This window comes from Diabrotica virgifera, chromosome 7, assembly GCF_917563875.1.
Source record: "Diabrotica virgifera virgifera chromosome 7, PGI_DIABVI_V3a".
Classification (NCBI taxonomy): Eukaryota; Metazoa; Arthropoda; class Insecta; order Coleoptera; family Chrysomelidae; genus Diabrotica; species Diabrotica virgifera.
Window position 1 is genome coordinate 31217540 of NC_065449.1, and position 21263 is coordinate 31238802.

The following is a 21263-nucleotide window of genomic DNA, read 5'->3' on the forward strand; positions in this document are numbered from 1 at the left end:
TGCCCAAATAACAGAAATCTTTTACTTCTTCTATTTGTTTCCCTTCCAAATATATATTGTTTACGTTCGTTTCCCCATTTGATAGTATTTTCGTTTTTTTGGGATTTATTTTTAAGCCGGTTGTTTTTGCTATGTTGTTCAATCTGGTGATTTTGTTTTGCATGTGTTGTCTGTTTGATGTTATGAGACATATATCGTCAGCGAACTCTAGATCCTCTAGTTTTGTAAATGGTGACCATTGTATACCTGTTTTTTTATCTTCAGTTTGTTTCATTATCCAATCTATGACTATTATAAACAATGTCGGTGACAAGACACAGCCCTGTCTTACTCCTTTTTTGATGCTTATTTGTTGGGATAGTTCCCCTTCATGTTCAACTCTGGCAAAACATTCGTCGTAGAAAAGCCTTATTACTCTTATATATTTGTCTGGTATTCCATAGAGTTTTAATATCCTCCACATGATATTACGATTTATTGAATCAAACGCTTTTTCGAAGTCTACAAAGTTGATATAAACTTCCTGATTCATTTCCACTGATTGTTCCAGGATGATTCTTAGGGTATTTATATGGTCAATACATACAGGAACTGTTCGGTCTGAATCCTATTTGGTTAATTCTTAATTTTTCATTTATGGGATCTTTAATTCTCTCCAATTTATTCTGGCCATTATTTTGGTAGCTACAGTGAGAAGAGTGATTGGTCTCCAGTTTTCGCATAGTGTGAGATTTCCTTTCTTTGGTAGCTTTATTATAACTCCTTCACCCCAATCTTTTGGTATCTTTTCCTCGATCCAAAATTTTTTAAATAGTAAGTAGTACATATCTACTGAGAAGTTTAAGTGTGATTTTATCAGTTCTGCGGGAATTCCATCAACACCAGCCGCTTTGTCGTTTTTTAAAAGGTTTATAGCATACCTTATTTCTTCCTCGTAAATTCGTCGTTTCTTATGATTAATGTTTCGTTTGTCTCTGTTTCTTCCATCTCTATTTGTGATTCAATTCCTTCTTCATAGAGTTCTGCGAAGAATTGTGTCCATCTTTGGGCAATTTCTTTTTGAGTTGTGAGTGTTTCTCCTTCTTTCCCCATTAGTTTCGTTCTTTGCTGGCTCTTGCCCCCTTTAATTTCTTTGGTTATTGAGTAAAGTGTCCTTGTGTCATGTATTATCGCTGCTTCCTCTGCTTTTTCTGCCATTTGTTCCATATACAGCCTTTTATCTGTTCTGGCTTGTTTTTTAACTTCTTTATTTTTTTCTGTGTATTTTTCCTGCATTTCTTTTTGTTTTATCGGGTTTGTTGTTTTGATCAATTCAGTTTTGATTGCTCTTCTTTCCTTGATTTTTGTTTTAGTGTCCAGTGTTATCCATGGTTGATCAGCTTTCTTCTTGCACCCTAATATCTCTTTCCCTGCTTCCATGTACGCGTTTTTATATATTTCCCATATACCTTCAATGCTAGATTTTCCTACTTGTTCCAAGTTCCCCACATGCCTCTCCAACGTTTGTTGGTATTTGTTTGTTATGCTAGAGTCTCTTAATTTATTTGTATTGAATTTTCTATGTTTTTTGTTTGATTTATAATTAGCCTTGAGGCTAATTTTTATTTTTGCTCTCACTAATTCGTGGTCTGATGCACAGTCGGCTCCTCTCATTGCTCTCACATCTTGTAAGGAATTTTTCCACTTCTTTTCAATGAGAATGTGGTCAATTTGGTTCTTAAAATTTCCTCCTGGTGACGTCCATGTTGTTTTATGGATATCTTTATGTTGGAATAATGTTCCCTCAATCATCATATCGTTTGTCGAGCAAAGTTCTATTAATCTCGTGCCATTGTCATTCCTTTCTCCCATGCCATGAATCCCCATTACATGTTCCTTTCCATTATTATTAGATCCTACTTTGGCGTTCCAATCCCCCAAAACGATTTTTATATTATATGTTTCACATATGATGTGCAAAATAATTTTGAATTGGTTTCTGCTAATGAGCTTGCTTTTTTGTCATTAAAGTAGAAAAAACTTTAAAATTTATTCTTTATAATCATTATCGTCCCGTTCTCGTCTTATTATTTTCACTGTACTAATCCGTCGACTAATTTACAATGATTAATGGGATGTTAAAACATTTTATCGTTAGCGGCTTTTGGAGTGTCTGAGACATATCTTATTTCATTGATAAAATGCACAGTCCCACCAATTTCCACTTGAACCATACTCATGTTTTATTTTCGAATTTGATTTAAAATCTATATTTCAAATTTTGTCAGTCAAATTTTGCGATTAAACTTTGCAATTCACGAATCTGCACCTTGTACTTTAAAAGATTCATAACTTTTACTAGAATAAGACTAAAAGCTTAAAGCAGAAACCATTGTCTTAAAAAAGTGAGCGATATAATAGTGTACTAACTTTAGAAAAAAATATTAAAACGGACCAGAGTTGTAGCGAGCTAAACGCAAAAAAACGTGATTTAATTTTTTTTATTATTAGGGTACAATTGCAATTTTGACAATATTCCGCCACCTAAAATTTAAAATAAATTTCTTTTTCGTTTTCATCACGGTCAAAAACATAATCTAAGACCAAAATTAGCCACTCTCCATCCATGGTCAGTATCTCGAAAAATAAGCGTTATATTGGGGATTTCTAATGTCGACATTAAAAGTTGCACTATTTTTTTTCTATAAAACATTTTGATCTAAAACTTAACAGAAAACTTCTTTGTACTCTCTACTTTAACATAAACGTGATTAAGAAGCTAAATTTTAAACTTCGTCACACAACTTTTGCGATTAAACTGTGCAATGCACAAATCCGCACCTTTTCCTTTAAAAAATTCATAACCTTTATCAGGATAAGAATAAACGCTTGAAACAGGTACCGTTGTCTTCAGAAATGTTAGAGCTATATATGTAAAAATTTCAGAAAAAAATATTAAAATCGAACAGAGTTGTAGTGAGGTAAAAGCAAAAAACGCGATTTCATATTTTTTATTTTTAGGTTAAAATTGCGATTTTGACAATGTTCCCCCACATAAAATTCAAAATAAACTTCATTTTCGTTTTCAGCACCCTCGAAAATATAAAGTATGAATAAAATTAGCCATTCACCCCTCTGTGGTCAGTATCCCGAAATCTAAGCGCTTTTTTGAGGGTGTCCCGCTCGTGTATATAACAAGTTCACACACGTCTATAAAACAATACAAAACTTCATTTTTATAGGTCCATTAACTTAATTAAGTTACATCAGAAATTTCTTTGTTCGTTGAAGTATCTATAAATATATTATTCAGATTCAGATGCTAATCTTGATTTTTATATTGACGATAAAAAGCAAATTTGAATGAATATGAGTAATATTTACCATAAGATTATAAATATTTCCTGTTAACATAATCTACGTTTAAGATAAAACCAAAAATTAGTATTCATTTGGGTATTCCATAGCTGAAAAAGTGAAGGTGTGATTTTTGTCAATAATTGAAAGAGGTGAATATTTTCAATGATGTGTGTGTGATGTGTATGTGACGTTAATATTACTCAAATATAAGTATATATAGTATATAGGTCGTTTCTAAAGTAATAAAGTTAAAATACGTAAAATGAAGGATTCACAAATTGAAAAATCGTAAATTTTCAGGTGTACAGTAAACCGTAGTCACTTTAAGGGGTGGGGGGGGGGGTATGGTTGAAATATTTAATTTTTTCTATTATTTCAAATACAAGTGCATACTTTCAAGAATACTCTCTAAAAATTTCAGATTGATTGGAGTAATATTACCAGAGATAAAGCGTGTCGAATATCCCTACCTTCAACTCGCAATGCGCCAGCACCAGAGCGCATCTGTAAAAATATTAGTACATTTGGACGTTGAGAGGTGACTCAAATTTGTTTGCAGAAATTGCTTGAAAATAAATCAAATAATAATATTTGAGTTATCCTCCCTCTCAAAAAGGTCCGGAACATTGTTTAAATAATCAAAATGTCAAAAAATGAAGGAAAAATTCGATTTTTCTCTTCGTTTTTTGATTATAACTTTAAAAATATTCATTTCCGAGAAAAGTTGTACTAACATAATTAATTGCATAATTAAATTTCCTACAATATAGAATTGGTTAAAAATTTAAAAAATAGTCACCCTTGTTGCAAAATAGCAATAATTGCGAAAAAACCATACAAAAACAAGTATTCGCATTTTACGTTTTTCAACCATTTATGCTACACTTAGGACCTTCATATTTCACCCATAAAAGCTTTATGATACAGTAAAACAATACTGTAAATTTCATTAAAATCGGTTCAATAGATTTTGCAAAATAAATTTTGCAATCCAGCTTTCGCAAAAAAAATTCATTTTTTCAAAATGTTACAGGACTGAAAATAAAGCAGATAGCAAGTTGAATTTTTTTTTGTGTATAGAAGTGTACTGTAACTTTCATTTGCAATTTGCAAAATTAAAATCGATTAACTACCACGGCGTCAGGAATTTTTTTAAATTAACATTAATTATTGGTGCTACTCGCAGGACAGCGGATAATTTGCTCTGATTGGGCATTCCAATGATCTTTGATAATGATTGATACATTTTAATTTTTATTACATTTCGATATAAATAAATAAATTTGTTTAATGCAAAATAAAAACACATACTCTATCTTTTTAAATAACACTTTTTTTAGCAAAAATTTTCTTTGTTCATATATTTTAACTTTAGAGAATAAAAGTTTATTATTTTTAAACATATGCAATTGTTTAAACAATATTTCACAAACAATAATAAAGTTAGTTTGATTTTTGTGGAATTAAAATATTAAAATAAAACAAAATATAGAGTAAGAAAATAATATATAAGATAAAGTTTGGAAGACATTTTGGTGGAAATCAACTTGTGTGAATCGAACACCGCTGTCCTGCGCGTAGCACCAAAAATTAATGTTTATTTAAAAAATTACCTGACGCCGTGGTAATTAATCGATTTTAATTTTGCAAATTGCAAAATGAAAGGTACAGTACACTTGAGCAAATGAGCAAAAAAAATTCAACTTGCTATCTGCTTTATTTTCAGTCCTGCAACATTTAAAAAAAATGAATTTTTTTGCGAAAGCTGGATTGCAAAATTTATTTTGCAAAATCTATTAAACCGATCTTAATGAAATTTACAGTGTTGTTTTACTATATCATAAAGTTTTTCTGGGTAAAATTTTTCTGGTTGAAAAACGTAAAATGCGAATACTTGTTTTTGTATGGTTTTTTCGCAATTATTGCTATTTTGCAACAAGGGTGACTATTTTTTAAATTTTTAACCAATTCTATATTGTAGGAAATTTAATTACGCAACTTTTATGTCAGTACAACTTTTCTCAGAAATGAATAGTTTTAAAGTTATAATCAAAAAACCAATAGAAAAATCGAATGTGTCCTTCTTTTTTTGACATTTTGATTATTTAAACAATGTTCCGGACCATTTTGAGTGGGAGGATAACTCAAATATTATTATTTGAGTTATTTTCAAGCAATTTCTGCAAAAAAAATTGAGTCACCCCTCAACGTCCACCTCAAAACAGATGCACCCTGGACTAGTAGTGAGAAACGTTAAACAACTGTTCGCCTTCTCTTTTGTAGATTACTCCACGATTCAAAAAACATTCCAATGTTCATCACTTTACGATTTGGCAGACAAATAAGAAGATGAAGATGCAATTGTCAAAACTTTAAACGCATTTTTCTCAAAACTGCTTTTTTAAATGCGGTGGACATTATAACTGAAAAACTACTTGACCGATCTACCTGAAATTTTGCATAGATTTTCTTTAGACATTTCATGAGGTAACAACGTCGAGATATTTTTCGTTTTGTGCCTTTTTTTGTTCAACAATAATAAATCTGCCGATTTTCACAAAATTTTACCAAAATTTTCGTATTTTTGACTTCTCGAGTGATACCAAAAATTCAAAAATCATTAAAAATAAAAAACTCGACGTTGTTACCTCGTGAAACCAATCAATCATACCTTTGTCAATTGTTGTGTGATAGGAAAAACAAACAAACCAAAATGTTTGTCAAAAAAAGCCTTTTTTTTATTATTACACTTTTTTACGTACGTATCTTTCATTATTTCTGAGATATTATGAAAAGAAGGTGGTTTTTTAAAAATTCGAAAAATAGTTTTTCTTAAAATCGTGTTTTTTTTTCAAAAAATATGTGTTCCAAAGCAGTGAAACTGCTAGAATCCATCAAACTCTTTATATTAAAGTTGATTCTAGACGGAATACGATTGATTTTAATTTTGGTGGAAATGGCACTTTTATACAATCCATTGATTTAAAAAAAAACATTAAATGTTCCTCTTTTTTTCATTACAACTCACTCATTTTACGTACAAAAGACTTTTAACAGTGCTCATTTTAAAGCTTATTTTAAGCACTATCAAATCCTTTCTCATTAGCATGCATAAAATTTATTCGCTCTCCGCTAGATGGCATTGAATACATCGATTAAATTTCACACAAAATAAAAAACGGCTTTGATCTTCAATATTTCGCTTAATATTGCACTTAGAAAACTTTTTAAAAAAACCAATCTGTTCATTTTTTTACTTGCTACAATTTTGTTTATTATATTATCGTTAGAACGCATATTTTTGGAGATATTTGCAAAAAACTGTTGAAAATCGTGAGAAAATTCCGAATGTTCAATTGCCAATAACTTGAAAAGTATTGGGTTTTTGAAAAAACTTAATACAACATTTTTTGCTTAAAATTAGGTCTTCTATCGATATCTGAGGTTATTTTGAAAAAAAAATTTCCACCACCGAAAAGAGGTGGCAACCACCCCCAGGGTGATAGCGGAGTTAGAGTCAATATCACTTTTGAAGTTAAGGGTAGGATAAGCCTAATTCCAAAATTTCATGTAAATCGGTTCATAGTAAAAAATTTCTGAGCTAAAAAGCTTCAATGACTGCAATAACTAAGATCCGAATATTCCAATCAGATTTCATGGCTGTTCTACTTTATGGATGTGAAACCAGGAAAGTGACAAAAACAAGAAACAGGAAAATGAAATAATGTCCAGAAAGAGGACACTTCGAAAAAAATTATTCCAGTATTGTAAATACTGCCCTAGAATGGAATGCCCAAGGAAAAAGAGGTCGCCCAGCACAAACTTAGAGACTATTAATCATGGACGAGAACAAGGAACGTTTTGGAATGAGGTGAAGACCTTAGCGCAAAATAGAACTCGATGGTGCATGGTGCGTTTTCACTGAAGCTCTATGCCCCATTTAGGAGGTCAAGAACCTTATAATATAACTAACTACATATTCTGAGTAAAATGAAATAAACTTACTATTACCATAAAATATTTACGCTAATCATAAATTGAGTAAATAAAAGCCGAGCTCTTCACAACATGCTGCAGAAACATGTTAATAATTGATGGATTCGACCGTTACTTGATGGAAGTTCATTTTATCTAACAATAAAACACTGAAAACGTTTGTTTTCTCCACAAAATTTATTATAACTATGTGACTACAGCTGTTTCGGCAAAGTGCCTTTCTCAAGTGATTTAGTTTACTATGGTTTTGCCATTTTAAAGTCTTTAACTGAAGAGGTTGAGGAGTGGGGAGCTGTTTGTCTCGAGTTGGTCATTCAGAATTATATCTGTATTTTTTAATTTATTAATTTCCATAGATTCTAATAAGGATAGCTTAAGGCCTTTATTTTGAATATGCAGAATTTGAAATTCTTCATTAAAAGAATGATTATGATCTAGAAGGTGAAGTGCGTATGTAGAAGTGTCTGTTTTTCTATTGTTGAAAGCCCTTTTGTGTTCTGCTATCCGTTTGTCAAAGGTTCTGCCAGTTTGACCGATGTAAGTTTTCGGACAGTCATCACAAGTTAGTTTGTAGACACCACTCTGTAGTTGTTTTCTCTTTCGGCTCTTATTGTTCTTAATATATTTGCTTAAGTTGTTGTTAGTTCTGAAAGCTGGTGTTATTCCTTTCTTTTTTATGTATCTGGCTATTTTTGTTGTTATCTTGCCAGTATATGTGATAGAGCAGAAGGTACTGGGTTCTTTCTGTGGTGGTGGATAGACTAATTTCAGGGCTTTCGTATGGAGTTTTTGGTTTAAAGTTTTATTAATTGTTTGTTCGTTATAGCCATTGTTTACTGCTATTTGTTTAATGATGTTCAGTTCTATTTCGAAGTTATTTTTTAACATGGGAATTTCTGTCAGTCTATGTATCATGCTATGGTAGGCTGCTAATTTGTGTTGTGTAGGATGGGATGATGAAATGTGTATAGTTGTCAGTATGGGAAGGTTTATGATATACGTAGAACTCATGTTTGTTGTGTAGTCTGGTAATTGTTACATCTAGAAAGTTTATGGACTTACTCTGTTCTGTTTCTATTGTAAACTCATTACTATGAAGTGAATTAGTGCATGATAGAAATTGGTCAAGTTGCCTGTTAGTTCCTGTAAAGCATACTAGTATATCATCCACGTATCTCCACCAATATAAGAACTGTTTAAATACGGGATGTTTAGAAATTGTTGTTTCAAGCTGGTTCATAAATATGTATATCTGATAGCAATGGGCTTAGAGGATTACCCATAATAAGTCCTGCACTGTTGTTTGTGTATATTTGATTATTGAATTCAAAATAGTCTTGATTTATGCAAATTTCAAGGTGTAAAATTTCAGATGCAATGATCGGATTTGTACTATTATGGTGTAAAAGATTTTTAACTAGAACGAAAGTTTCTGTAGGAGGAACACTAGGAAAAAGATTTTTTACGTCAAATGAAATTATTCTGGAGTTGTTGGGCAATTGAAAATGTTGTATTTTAGTTTCTAGTGTATTTTTTTATGGTGAATTTAGTTGAAAATTTAGTGTATTCTGTAATAATATCTGACAGTTTTTTTGAAAGTTTATATGACGGAGCTGTATAAAAAGAAACTACAGGCCTTATTGGGTGGTCAGGTTTGTGTAGTTTAATAAAAGAGTATAATTCAGGAGGTTGTGGGTTCACAATATTAAGGTATTTCTGTTCTGTTGGATTTAATATGGATTTTGACTTTTCAATGGCTAGTTTAATTTGTTTTCGGTATTTTTCTGTGGGGTCTTTGTTTAATGTTATACTATTTTGGTTATTTAAAAATTCTATTGTTTTGTTATTATAGTCTCTTTTATCTATAGCAATAGTCGTGTTACCTTTGTCTGCTTTTGTAAATATTATGTCATGTTTTATGGATTTATTTTTAATGTTAATAAATTTAAATCATGTAACCTCCAAAGACCAAAAAACCCAGGAGGACTGATACTCCCATATAAAAATGAGGGAAAACAGCTGTAGCTGTCATGGGAGTGTACCGGGTGTCCCAATAAGAATGGCTCTCGGCCATATCTCAGGAACCGTTTATAGTAGAGCTTTGAAATAAAAAATTTTATAACAAAAGTTGCCTCAGGAAAAGCCTGGAAATTATTTTCATAATTGTGGGTCCACCGCTAGAGGGCGTAATTGAATATCAAAAATAAAAAAGTCTAAATTTTACAAAATTTTCCTAATAAAGGGGCACTGGAAATCCGATTATTGTATTCTTCATCAAATTCTGCGCATATTTGATTTAACAAGTTTAACTCTACCTTTGCAAATAAGAGGTGGGGGTGAGTGGGAACCTTGTTATGAAAAAATGGCTGGAAGTCCGGTTCTGCTAAATCAAATTTTGAAAACTGGGTCCTGTTGAAGACAGATCTTTTTCTTCAATGTAAGCGTGATAATTTTGAACCATCCTAATAAGTAATAAGCCAGCTGGGAGGCGTTATTTAATTTTTTTCAGAAATCTAGTTTTCTTTGGAAAATATTAAATACAAGTATGCATTTTTAATCATACTTTATAAAATTACATTAAATTAGCAATAGAATAGCGAAAACCGCATGTCGATACCTTTTTTCTATCTCAAGATATCTCGAGAAACGTGTAAATTTTATACATAACTGTTACTATCACCGGTAAACTAAGTTAATGAAAAGTAGTGTGCCGTGGAAAAAAACAAAATAACATTTTCCAGATGTCAACGTATAAAAATATAATTAATTAAAACAACAATATAAAGAGAAGCAATACTATTAAAATTAAATATAACACAGAACAAAAAGAACTACTTAGTGACGACCTAAATATTCAAATTGTTGCCCATCATACACTACTCTAGAATACATTATCCAGAGAATACTAAACGCCATTCAAAGCATATCGAGAGCAGAAATTGAGACTGCTGTTCAATCTACTCTTGAAAGAGTAAATGTTTGCAACGAAAATGATGGGCAAAAATTTGAATGTTTATGTCCTCACTAAATAGTTTTTATTTCTTTGTAATAGGGCTTTTCAACGCTTCTCATTTGTTTCGAGCCTCTGTCATATGCCGTATAATCCGTGTATAATATTAATATACGAGATATGAACGAGGCTCGAAACAAATGAGAAGCGTTGAAAAGACCTAATATACGTTGAGAGCTGGAAAATGTTTCTTTGTTGTTTCCATAGCACACTACTTTTAATGAATTATTTCGTTTACCGGTGACAGTAACAGTTATGTTTTTAAATTTACACGTTTTGTAAGATATCTCGAGATAGAAAAAAGGTATTAACATGCGGTTTTCGCTATTCTGTTGCTAATTTTGTCTAATTTTGTAATATGGTATTAAAAATGCATGTTTGTATTTAATATTTTCCAAGGAACACTAGATTTCTGAAAAAAATTAAATAACGCCTTCTAGCTGGCATATTACTCAGTAAGTTGATTCGAAATCATAACTTTTACATTGATGAAAAAGATCTATCTTCAACAAGACCAAGTTTGCAAAATTTGATTAAGCAGAACCGGACTCACAGCCAGTTTTTCATAACAAGGTTCCCACTCACCCCTACCTCTTATTTCCAAAGGTAGACCTAAACTTGTCAAATCAAGTATGCGTAGAATTTTATGAAGAATACGACGATCGGATTTCCAGTGCCCCTTCATTGGGAAAATTTTGTAAAATTTAGATTTTTTAATTTTTGATATTCAATTACGCCCTCTAGCGGTGGTCCCACAATTATGAAAATAATTTCCAGGCTTTTCCTGAGGCAACTTTTGTTATAAATTTTTTTATTTCAAAGCTCCACTATAAACGGTTCCTGAGATATGGCCGAGAGCCATTCTTATTGGGACACCCGGTACATTTTGTATGATGACGATGAACTAATGTGCATTTCATACACAGTCTGGTCAGCGTTATTTAGGCAAACACATACAATTCGCTGTAACGCCCTGTTGCCACTCGTGTATTTACTAGTTTCCAGACCGTGGTTAGCCACGCCAGCCCTTTGTCGTTTATTTTCTGTGTAGGTAATTATACTACGTCAATCTAGAAACAGTTGAATATTTTAACAGGTTCTAATCAGAAATGAAGTTGTAGACTGTCCCTTCGGACAATCTCTTGGGAATTAATGGGCCGATTGTAATTTTCGGGGCCGGAGATATAGGTAATTAAAGCGTGGATAATACATTCAATTAAAAATAATGGGATTTGGGTAATATATCCTAGATTCAGTCTAGCGGGTAATGGGGGTTTGCGAATTTCAGTCTCGGCCTATGGTAATTTATGGCTTAGTTTACGATGGTTTTATATGTAGCTATTAAGAACGAAAAGTTTTTATTATATTTATTCTTAATCAGAACAACATTAATCCAGGGGAGAAGAGTTTGAACCTTCGTACCGTTAACATCGTATCGAAGACGAGCTAGGTATGTAGTTATAGTCCGTTCTTTAACGGTAAAATATTGCAAAACCTCTAAATTTTAAAGAACCGCTTGGATTGACATGAAATTTGGCATACACATAGCTAACAAGTGAAAGAAAAAAAGTGATATTGTGCCGATATGTGCTTTTGCCCCGGGGGTGGTTTTCACCCCCTCTTGGGGGTGAAAAAATATTCGTCCAAAGTAAGTCCAGAAATGGATAAACTTACTAATTCTAAGTAACTTTCGTTCTATAGAGTTTTTTCACTAAGTCAATATTTTTCGAGTTATTTGCCAGTGAATATGTTCATTTTTTCAACAAAATAACCACGCTTTTAGACGGTTTTTTGCAAATAACTCAAATAGTAAGTATTTTGTCGAAAAAACATTTTTAGCAAAAATATAGCCTATAAAAAATTTAAAAAATGGTGTATATATCACGTCTGCATACCTAGTACAAGCAGAGTTATAGCTAATTAAAGATAGGTTTATATTCGTAAAATTCCAAATGGAATACTTTAACGTGAAATAACCAAACATGAAGCACATTTCGGTGAAAACTTATTACAACTTATTTGAAGTGTTTAAAAAAAGCTTCATTTTTGTTTTATAAAAAAAATTCTAGCATCAAAAGTAAACAAGTTACGCTCAAAATAAAGTTATTCCCTTTTTATTTTGGTAAAAAAAATCGGGAAAATCACCCCTTAATTAGTATCTCAAATGATACTAATGAATGAACTTAATCGTTACGACTTCACAAGTTTCTTGACTAGTGTATGTACCTATTGTTTATATGATCTGTAAGTTTCATCGGTTCAAAGTCCTTATTTTTGAAAGGGCTGTAGTTAAAAGGGGTTGAACGAGTCACTGATCACGAATGTATGCAAATTTAGAAACGCCAAATCTTAATCAATTTTTGTCTAACAGAAAAACAAAAAAATACATGATATTCAGAAAAGCAATGCTGACTTTTTTTGTTTTTCGAGATTTTTGGTATCTCTAACAATTTTTAAGTTATTTTGAAAAAAATCATATTTTTCAAAATTAAAATTTTTAAAAATTTCACTTTAAAACCAAATTTTTTCAAAAATAAGCACTTTGAATCGATGAAACTTACAGATCATATAAACACAACATAAATAAAATAATTTGTGGAGCGGTAACGATTTATTTCAATTAAGTTGCTAATTAGGGGGTGGTCTTCCCGATTTTTTTTTGCCAAAACAAAAGGGACTAACTTTATTTTGAGCGTAACTTGCTTACATTTAATGATAAAAACTTTTTATAAAAACAGAAATAAAGCTTTTTTTAAACACTTTAAAAAAGTTATAATGTATTTTCCCCAAAAAGTGCTTAATTTTTTGGATATTTCACTTCGAAGTATTCTATTTGAAATTTGGTGAATATGAATCTATTTTTCATTGGCTATAACTCTGGTTTTACGAGGTCCAGAGACCTAACGCGTACACCATTTTTTTTTACTTTTTTACAGGCCATATTTTTGCTAAGAACGTTTTTTTCGACAAAATACTTACTTTTTGAGTTATTTGCGAAAAACCTTCTAAAAATGTAGTTATTTTGTTGAAAAATGAACATATTCACTCGCAAATAACTCGAAAAGTGTTGACTTGGCGAAAAAGCTCTATAGAACAAAAGTTACTTAAAATTAGTCAGTTTATCCATTTCCGGACTTATTTTGGACTTATATTTTTTCACCCCCAAGAGGGGGTGAAAGTCACCCCCAGGGCAAAAGCACACATCAGCACAATATCACTTTTTTTCTTTGACATGTAAGCTATGCGTATGCCAAATTTCATGTCAATTCAAGCGGTTCTGTAAAATTTAGAGCAAAAACCGTGAAAGAATGTACTATTATGAAAAAGCAAATAGCAGAAAATTTATCGTTTCAATACGTAAAAAATAAAAGTTTATTTCTATATAAGTTGAGTTTTTTGTGAAAACAAATTTTTGTATCCGTTAGTTCGACGAAGACAACCTTGTTATATTCATCAGTCGTAGTTACCGGATTTCCGACCACAATCTTGGTTCTCTGTTTGCCCAATCTTGCTCTGTTACCCTCTTCCAATCATCAAAAGTGATGATTTGGTCAGGGAACTTACAAACTGTTTGACGCCGAAACCGTGCCAAGGTTCTGTTTGAGTGCTAAACTCCCGGGTTACAGATCTATCCCTACAGGAGCAAACCGTCCTCTCGGGGGTAGTTTGTGTTACTGCGCACTTCATAAGCTGCGCGGTAGAGTCAGATGTGGATCGGTCTGAACGTCCACGTCTATCAGTATTCTATCGGTTTCCTCAAACCGCCTTTTGTCTATATATTTTTTTAGTGACTCATTTTTCATATTATTTGTGTTCTTCTGTAACGCGAGTACGGCTTTATCGAGTGTTTGGCACCTCTGTAACTAACCTACAGAGGTCCCGGGTCAATTTTTCCTGCATCATCAGGCATTCCGTAAAAATGAAACATTCCGGACACTCCCTCTTCTTATATACCTTATCCTCAATAGCCGAGGTGCTAAACTTGCGTTTAGCCAAGGCTCAAAAGTCTAACAAAAATCAGTGAGTGAGTTTAGTCTCGCCCTACCTGTTTTGACTTGGTCTGCTCTTCCCGCTTTTCCGGGCGGGTCACCCCCGTAGTACATTCTTTGACGGTTTTTGCTGTTAGTTTTAAAGAACCGTTTGGATTGACATAAAATTTGGCATACGCATAACCAACATGTCAAAGGAAAAAAGTGATATTGTGCCGATGTGTGCTTTTGCTCTGGGGGTGGGTTTCACCCCTTCTCGGGGACGAAAAACATACGTTCAAAGTAAGTCCGAAATTCGATAAAATGCCTAATTCTAAGCAACTTTTATTCTATACAGTTTTTTCACTAAGTCAATACTTTTCGAGTTATTTGCGAGTGAATATGTTCATTTTTCAGCAAAACAAACACGTTTTTAGACAATTTTTCGCAAATAATTCAAAAAGTAAGTATTTTATCGAAAAAACCATTGTTAGCAAAAGTATAGCTTGTAAAAAAGTGAAAAAAATGGTGTATACATGAAGTCTCCAGACCTAGCAGAAGCAGAGTTATAGCTAAAGAAAAATAGGTTCATATTCGCCAAATTTCAAATAAATATATTTCAACGTGAAATAACCAAAAAATTAAGCACTTTTTGGAAAAAACTCATTACAACTTTTTTAAAGAGTTTAAAAAGCTTTATGTCTATTTTTATAAAAAAATATTCTAGCATCAAATGTGAGCAAGTTACGCTCAAAATACAGTTGGTCCGTTTTGATTTGGCATAAAAAATTGGGAAAATCACCCAATAATTAAAAACTTAACTAGAATTAATCATTACCGCTTCACATGTTGCTTTATTTATGTTGTGTCTATATGGTCTGTAAGTTTCATCGATTCAACGTGCTTATTTAAAAAAAAATGGTTTTAAAATAAAATTTTTAAAATTTTTAATTTTGAAAAAAATGCTCTTTTCCAAAATAACTTAAAAATTGTTAGTAATACCAAAAATCTCAAGAAGTAATAAAATGTACGCTTTGCTTTTCTGAATATTTTGGACTTTTTGTTTTCCTATTAAACAAAAATCGGTTATGCTATGGCTGTTCAAAATTTGCATAAACTCGGGATTAGTGACTCGTTCAAGCCATTTTAACTACAGCCTTTTCAAAAATAAGCACTTTGAACCGCTGAGACTTACAGATCGTATAAAGAATAAATAAGCAAAGTAACCTGTGAAACGGTTACGATTACTTTTATTTGATATGCTAATTAGGGGGTGCTTTTCGGGATTCTTTTTACCAAAAAATAAAAGGTACCAACAATATTTTGAGCATAACTCACTTACTTTTAAGGTTAGAAGTTTTTTTTAAAAACAAAAATAAACCTTTTTTTTAAACACTTTAAAAATGAGTGTACCCCGAAAAGTGTTCCGTTTTTTGGTTATTTCTCGATGAAATATTCGATTTGGAATTTGACGAATAAGAACATACTTTTCATTAGCTACAACTTTGCTTGTACTCGGTCTACAGACTTAGTATATGCACCATTTTTTTCATTTTTTTATAAACTATATTTTTATTACGAATAATTTTTTCGACAAAATACTTACTTTTTGAGTTATTTGCAAAAAACCGTCTAAAAACGTGGTTATTTTGTTTAAAAATGAAAAAATTCACTCGCAAATAACTCGAAAAGTATTGACTTGGTGAAAAAACTCTATAGAACAAAAGTTGTTTAGAATTAGTCAGTTTATCGAATGCCGAACTTATTTTGGACATATATTTTTTCACCCCCGAGAAGGGGTGAAAGTCACCCCCAGGGCAAAAGCACACATCGGCACAATATCACTTTTTTCTTTGACTTATTAGCTATGTTTATGCCAAGTTTCATGTCAATCCAAGCGGTTCTTTAAAATTTATAGAGGTTTTGCAATATTTTACCGTTAAAGAACGTACTACCGGTTCTTTTACTTGTAGTAGATTTAGACATATCATTCCCACGAGTAGCTAGGGAAATAGAAGTCGGCTACCGCAGGGCCCCGCATGCGGCAGTAAGGCTACGTACAATGGGGTGTCGCCAGCTCTCCAAGGGAACCGTTCAGGACCGCGTTTCGTGCGGCCATCCAGTCATCGGCACGGTGTCCTACACTTTGATTTCCGGATTTTTTACTGCTGTTTTTTTTTTGAGTTCGTCTGACATATGTCTGCGATGGCACTGCAGCCTCATGGGCTTATTGGCCAACCATCCTACCTTTTATGTCACCCAATCCACAAGCTTGGTTCCACGTACCAAATTGTACATCCCTAGCATGGGTTGGGTGGCATCTGCTGGACTTAATTTTGGTTGTCCATAAATAGCCTGCCTCTTGTGATCCAAAGCCTCACACTCGCATAGTACATGATATGCTGTTTCAGTTCCCCTATTGCACAGTCTGCAGTTAAGGTTCCCTTCGTACAGCCCAATTCTATTCAGGTGTCCTTTCAGGACACAGTGACCCGTGAGAAGACCTGTAATTATGAGGAGCTGACTCCTATGTAATTTTATTAGTTCCTCAGCTCTCCGTTTTGAGGATTCCCTTATTAAGGGCCTCCCGTGTCGCTGACCAGGTACGTTCCCCCAGTATTCTTTGTGTTTGTTTTTGACCCATTCCCTGACTTGTCCCCTAATTATTGTTTTAGGTACTCCTAGAGCAGGTTCTGGGCCAAAATATAAAGTTGATGAACCGTTCCTTGCCAGCTCATCTGCTTTCTCATTACCGTCTATCCCGGTGTGTCCTGGCACCCAGAATAGAGTTACACTATTTCTTTCGGCCAGTTCTTCCAGTTCTTGCCGGCATTCCCATACCAGCCTTGACGTCACTTTCGGGCTCATTAGTGCCTTCAGTGATGCTTGGCTGTCTGTGAGTATATTGATCCGTCTATTTTCATAGGCCCTCAAGTTGTTCATTGTGACACACTGCAGAATTGCGTACATTTCCGCTTGAAACACAGTTGTGTATGTTCCTAGTGAGAAACTGAGTCCTACATTCTCTGTTTCACTAAAAATACCGGCTCCAGTGCCTTCATCGGTTTTTGATCCGTCAGTATACCAGATCGTTCTCCTGATTTTGCTACTGATGCTGTTCCACTCCCTTCGGTCATTGATTTCTATTCCGAAGTTCCTATTAAATGTGTATTTTGGTACCATGTGGTCAGTGTATGTATCAGATATACTTACCCCACCTTGGTTCCAAATCTGATTATGCCCAAGGTTCTCGTATTTATCCCTTGGTTTTCCTTGCAGCCTGTATGCTCCCATCTTCGCTTCTCCTTTGATGAATATATCAAGAGGGGGTAGGTCTAACAGGGTTTCCAGTGCCGCCGTCGGTGTTGTTTTTATTGCTCCCGTTATTCCCAAGCATGCAAGTCTTTGTATCCTGCTTATCTTGTTTATAGCGGTTCTTCGCTGCATCTTTGTCCACCATACCAAGGATGCATATGTTATCATGGGTCTCACTATCGTTGTATATGTCCAGTACGCCATTTTCGGACAGAGTCCCCATGTTTTTCGATGTGTGCGTCTGGTCAGCATTAATGTCGCCTCTGCTCTTTTAATTACTCTTTCAAGCTGTCGGTTCCAGGTAAGTTCTGGGTCCAGTATAACCCCTAGATACTTTACCTCTTTAGACAGCTCCAATTGTTCACCATTAAGGATCAGAGGACTGCTGGTTTACTCCATCAGATTTAGGACCAGGTTGTCTCCTGTGAGAGTGGGGGTTGGGGGAGGAATATGGGAAGGGGGAGGGGGAGCGGGTCATGCTGATTGTACTCGGAGTTTTTAGGTTGAAAATGTCCTTTGATTTTTGTCGTAGACCAGTTGTGACTATGATTTGTGCAGTAGACACAGAAGATGGCAGTGAGGGCACGAAAGCCTTCAAATTCGTCAGGTTATGGTACAATCAGATGAAAGATAGAAGGCGTCGCAATTGGGGATGATTGCGGGCCTTTTAGCCTCCGGTGGCGGAGTCCGGCTACCATCCGGTGCACCGCCCCCGGACGCTGTTTGGACTGTTCTTGGTTTCAGTGGTCGTGTTCCCCTCACAATATTAGGGACCAAAACCACTTACTCGGTCCTCCCGCCAACCTTGAGGTAAATTACAGTCCAGGGAAGTGAGGCTAGTCATCTGGATTATTTCAGTTTGTTTTTGAGATAGCAACATATATGCAGTATCTGATGAGAAACTAACGAGTTTTGAAACCGTTCGGTAAGGTTGTTTGCTGCGCTCTCTAAACGAACTTAAATATTAGACGGCTTTGGCTTCGTTTTGCAACGAGATGAAAATGGTTATTCATTTTTATTTTGCATAATAATTTTGCAATCCAGAGTCCGCAAAAAGAAATGTCCATCCGCGCACCAAGCAAAAAAAGAATCGACGAGTTCAAAATCACAACTCACTCCAAAAATTGCATTTTCTCGGCTTCTTGTCATCCGATTTTGATTGAAATAGGAGGCAAGGTTTTCAAATATGATATTTTCAAACACCTTTTTAATTGCAAAACGGGAAATTTGCAATAAATAATTTAAAGCCATTCAATAATCTTTTTCTTTCTATGCAGTTTTTGTATCTGAGCATTGATGAAATCATAGTGGCAAAAGATTAAAAGAAAAATAATGTGTGTGTACTTTGTACGCAGGTAAGAAGTTATACTTCTATTATATAATTTCTTAAAAATAAATATACTTTAAAAAGTTTGTTTTAATTTTTTTTAAACACCAAACTAATTTTGTGCTTACCGCTTTCAAAAAAATAAAAAAAAGTATAGGATTGCTCCGGATTCGAACTCAAGACCTCTCGATCTCTAGCCGAATGCCATACCAAATACGCTACGAGGACTGTGTCTGTATCGATTCGGACGTACCTAATGACAATTCACGGTAACAAACAGACAAGGTGAAGTATTATAAATATACAATAAAATGTTTTAATAATACTCATCTTACTCCTGAGGAAGACAAATCCAAAGACACAAAGATTATAATAAATATATTTACTAAAAACACTAATATATTATTTTCACACCTTTTCTTGCACTGATATATTTATACATAACTTGAAAGATTTAGCAACTAAACGCCATACTGTCTGTGTCCGCATGCCCGCAGTATTATGAAATTTTACTCTCAATGGCGCCTAAAGAAGTATAACTTCAATAATAAAGTGTCTTCAGTATGGGTGTCGGGGCATGAAGGGATGCATGACAATGAACGAGTAGATCTGTTGGCAAAACAAGGCTCGAGAGAAACTTATAGGCCAAGAACCTGTACCATTACTAAAAATGCTAAGAAAAACTAAACCACCTATACACACTAGGTAAGAGGAATGAACCATGGTACAAACAGTGCTAAATCGAGGAAGAGGTTTGGACCAGAAGAGATCATAAAACCAATACGACAATTGTTGGCCTTGTTTAAGGCCATAGGACTTATTAGAAAAAACAAGGTATGGTACAAAGGTTTTACGATCAGGTGCTAGAGCCTAACGAGTCTTGTTTGATTTAAGAAGAAGAGAAGATATTGAGCTTGGTCATATTTGTTTTAATTTGCAATAGTCTGTAACCTGAGAGGCCTGTGGTCATGATGCGAATTTTCTCTCCTATCTAATGTTGGTGTCATATCCATAATTAGTATAGTTTTTTATTGTACAAATATCATGTTTATTTTAGAAAAATCCATATGTAATGTTTCTTTTTGTCTTCTATGTACATCTTTATGCAGTTAACTAATATAAAATATTTCCGCATTTAGTGTCAATTTCCTAAAACCAAGAAAAAAGAGACCTTGCATACTTGCATTTGTTGGTCCTTGCATGAGAATCTGTTGGCCAGCAAGTGTGGATTGCTTATACCAGCAGTTTTTCTTCTTCGGTGTTTTTTTACTGCACCTAAAATTATGCTGCCACTTCCGAGAGCAGCTCGGGCAGCTCGCTGTGCAAAGTTAGGCCTTTTTTTCGTCTAACCCGTCTGGACTAAACATAAAAATTTCAAACCACGGGGCATGTAAGGCTTGTTGATCTTTATTGGCGTATACAGGGTGTTTGGTAAAGAATGGGTCATAGCTTAACCGTAGATTTCTGAGCTTAAAATAGGCCGATTTAAGCCAACTTACCTCAGTACAAAAGTTGATAATAACCGAAATACAGTTAAACTTTTATTTATTCTTGAATATTTCCTGACAGGCATGGGATAATAACACGAAATTTGGTAAACGGGGTTTTTTGGGACGAGAAATCTAAATTCGCAACCAAAAATTATGTATTACCCAGAGGGGGATACGTATTTCAGCGCTGATTTAATACGTTCAATTTTTTTTATCCCCCACTCTACATACTTTTTGAATCAAAACTTTTATTCTCTTAATATTTTTACTTAAAAAAGATATACTACATTCATCTCGCTAAACTCAACTGTTTTCGAGGTAAACGCATTTTAAGTCTGCGATACAACATAATTTTTGCATATCATTGTAGTTACACCCGAAAAATAACTTAAAACCATAATAATTATTGTGCCAGTTCTCATATTTATGTCATTGCATCGCAAATTCCATTTGAAGAAATTTGCGATACATTTTCATAAATTTTTATGGTTTTAAGTTATTTTTTGGGTGTAACTACAATGATATTATGCAAAACATTATGTGGCCTCGCAGATTTAAAATGTGTTTATCTCGAAAACTGTTGAGTTTAGCGAGATGAATCTAGTATACTAGACCTGGATCCCGCGTACCAAAAAAAAGTTGATTAATAGCAAGCTGAAAATTTGTTAATAGCTTAATGGTGTCTAGTCGGACAAACTTTGTTGTACGGGAACACTGGAACAGGGAAAGTTTTAATTGTGGAACAGTATAAAAATTTGGAAGGTCAGATTACGAAAACGTCCCATGTATTTTGTCGGACAGAACATCCAATTGATTTG

General features: G+C 33.7%; 1 protein-coding gene across 4 annotated transcripts in view; it reads left to right on the forward strand.

Annotated features, from left to right (window-relative positions):
- The window catches only part of LOC114332949 (stress-activated protein kinase JNK), a 121311-nt gene that overhangs the window by 21951 nt on the left and 78097 nt on the right, over positions 1-21263 (forward strand). The window contains exon 1 of one of the 4 annotated variants that reach the window (XM_050656318.1): positions 3439-3488. The exons of the other annotated variants lie outside the window; for them this stretch is intronic. The gene's annotated coding sequence lies outside the window, so the exon portion shown is untranslated. Of the gene's footprint in view, positions 1-3438; positions 3489-21263 lie in introns of those variants that run through there. 4 annotated transcript variants of the gene reach the window in all.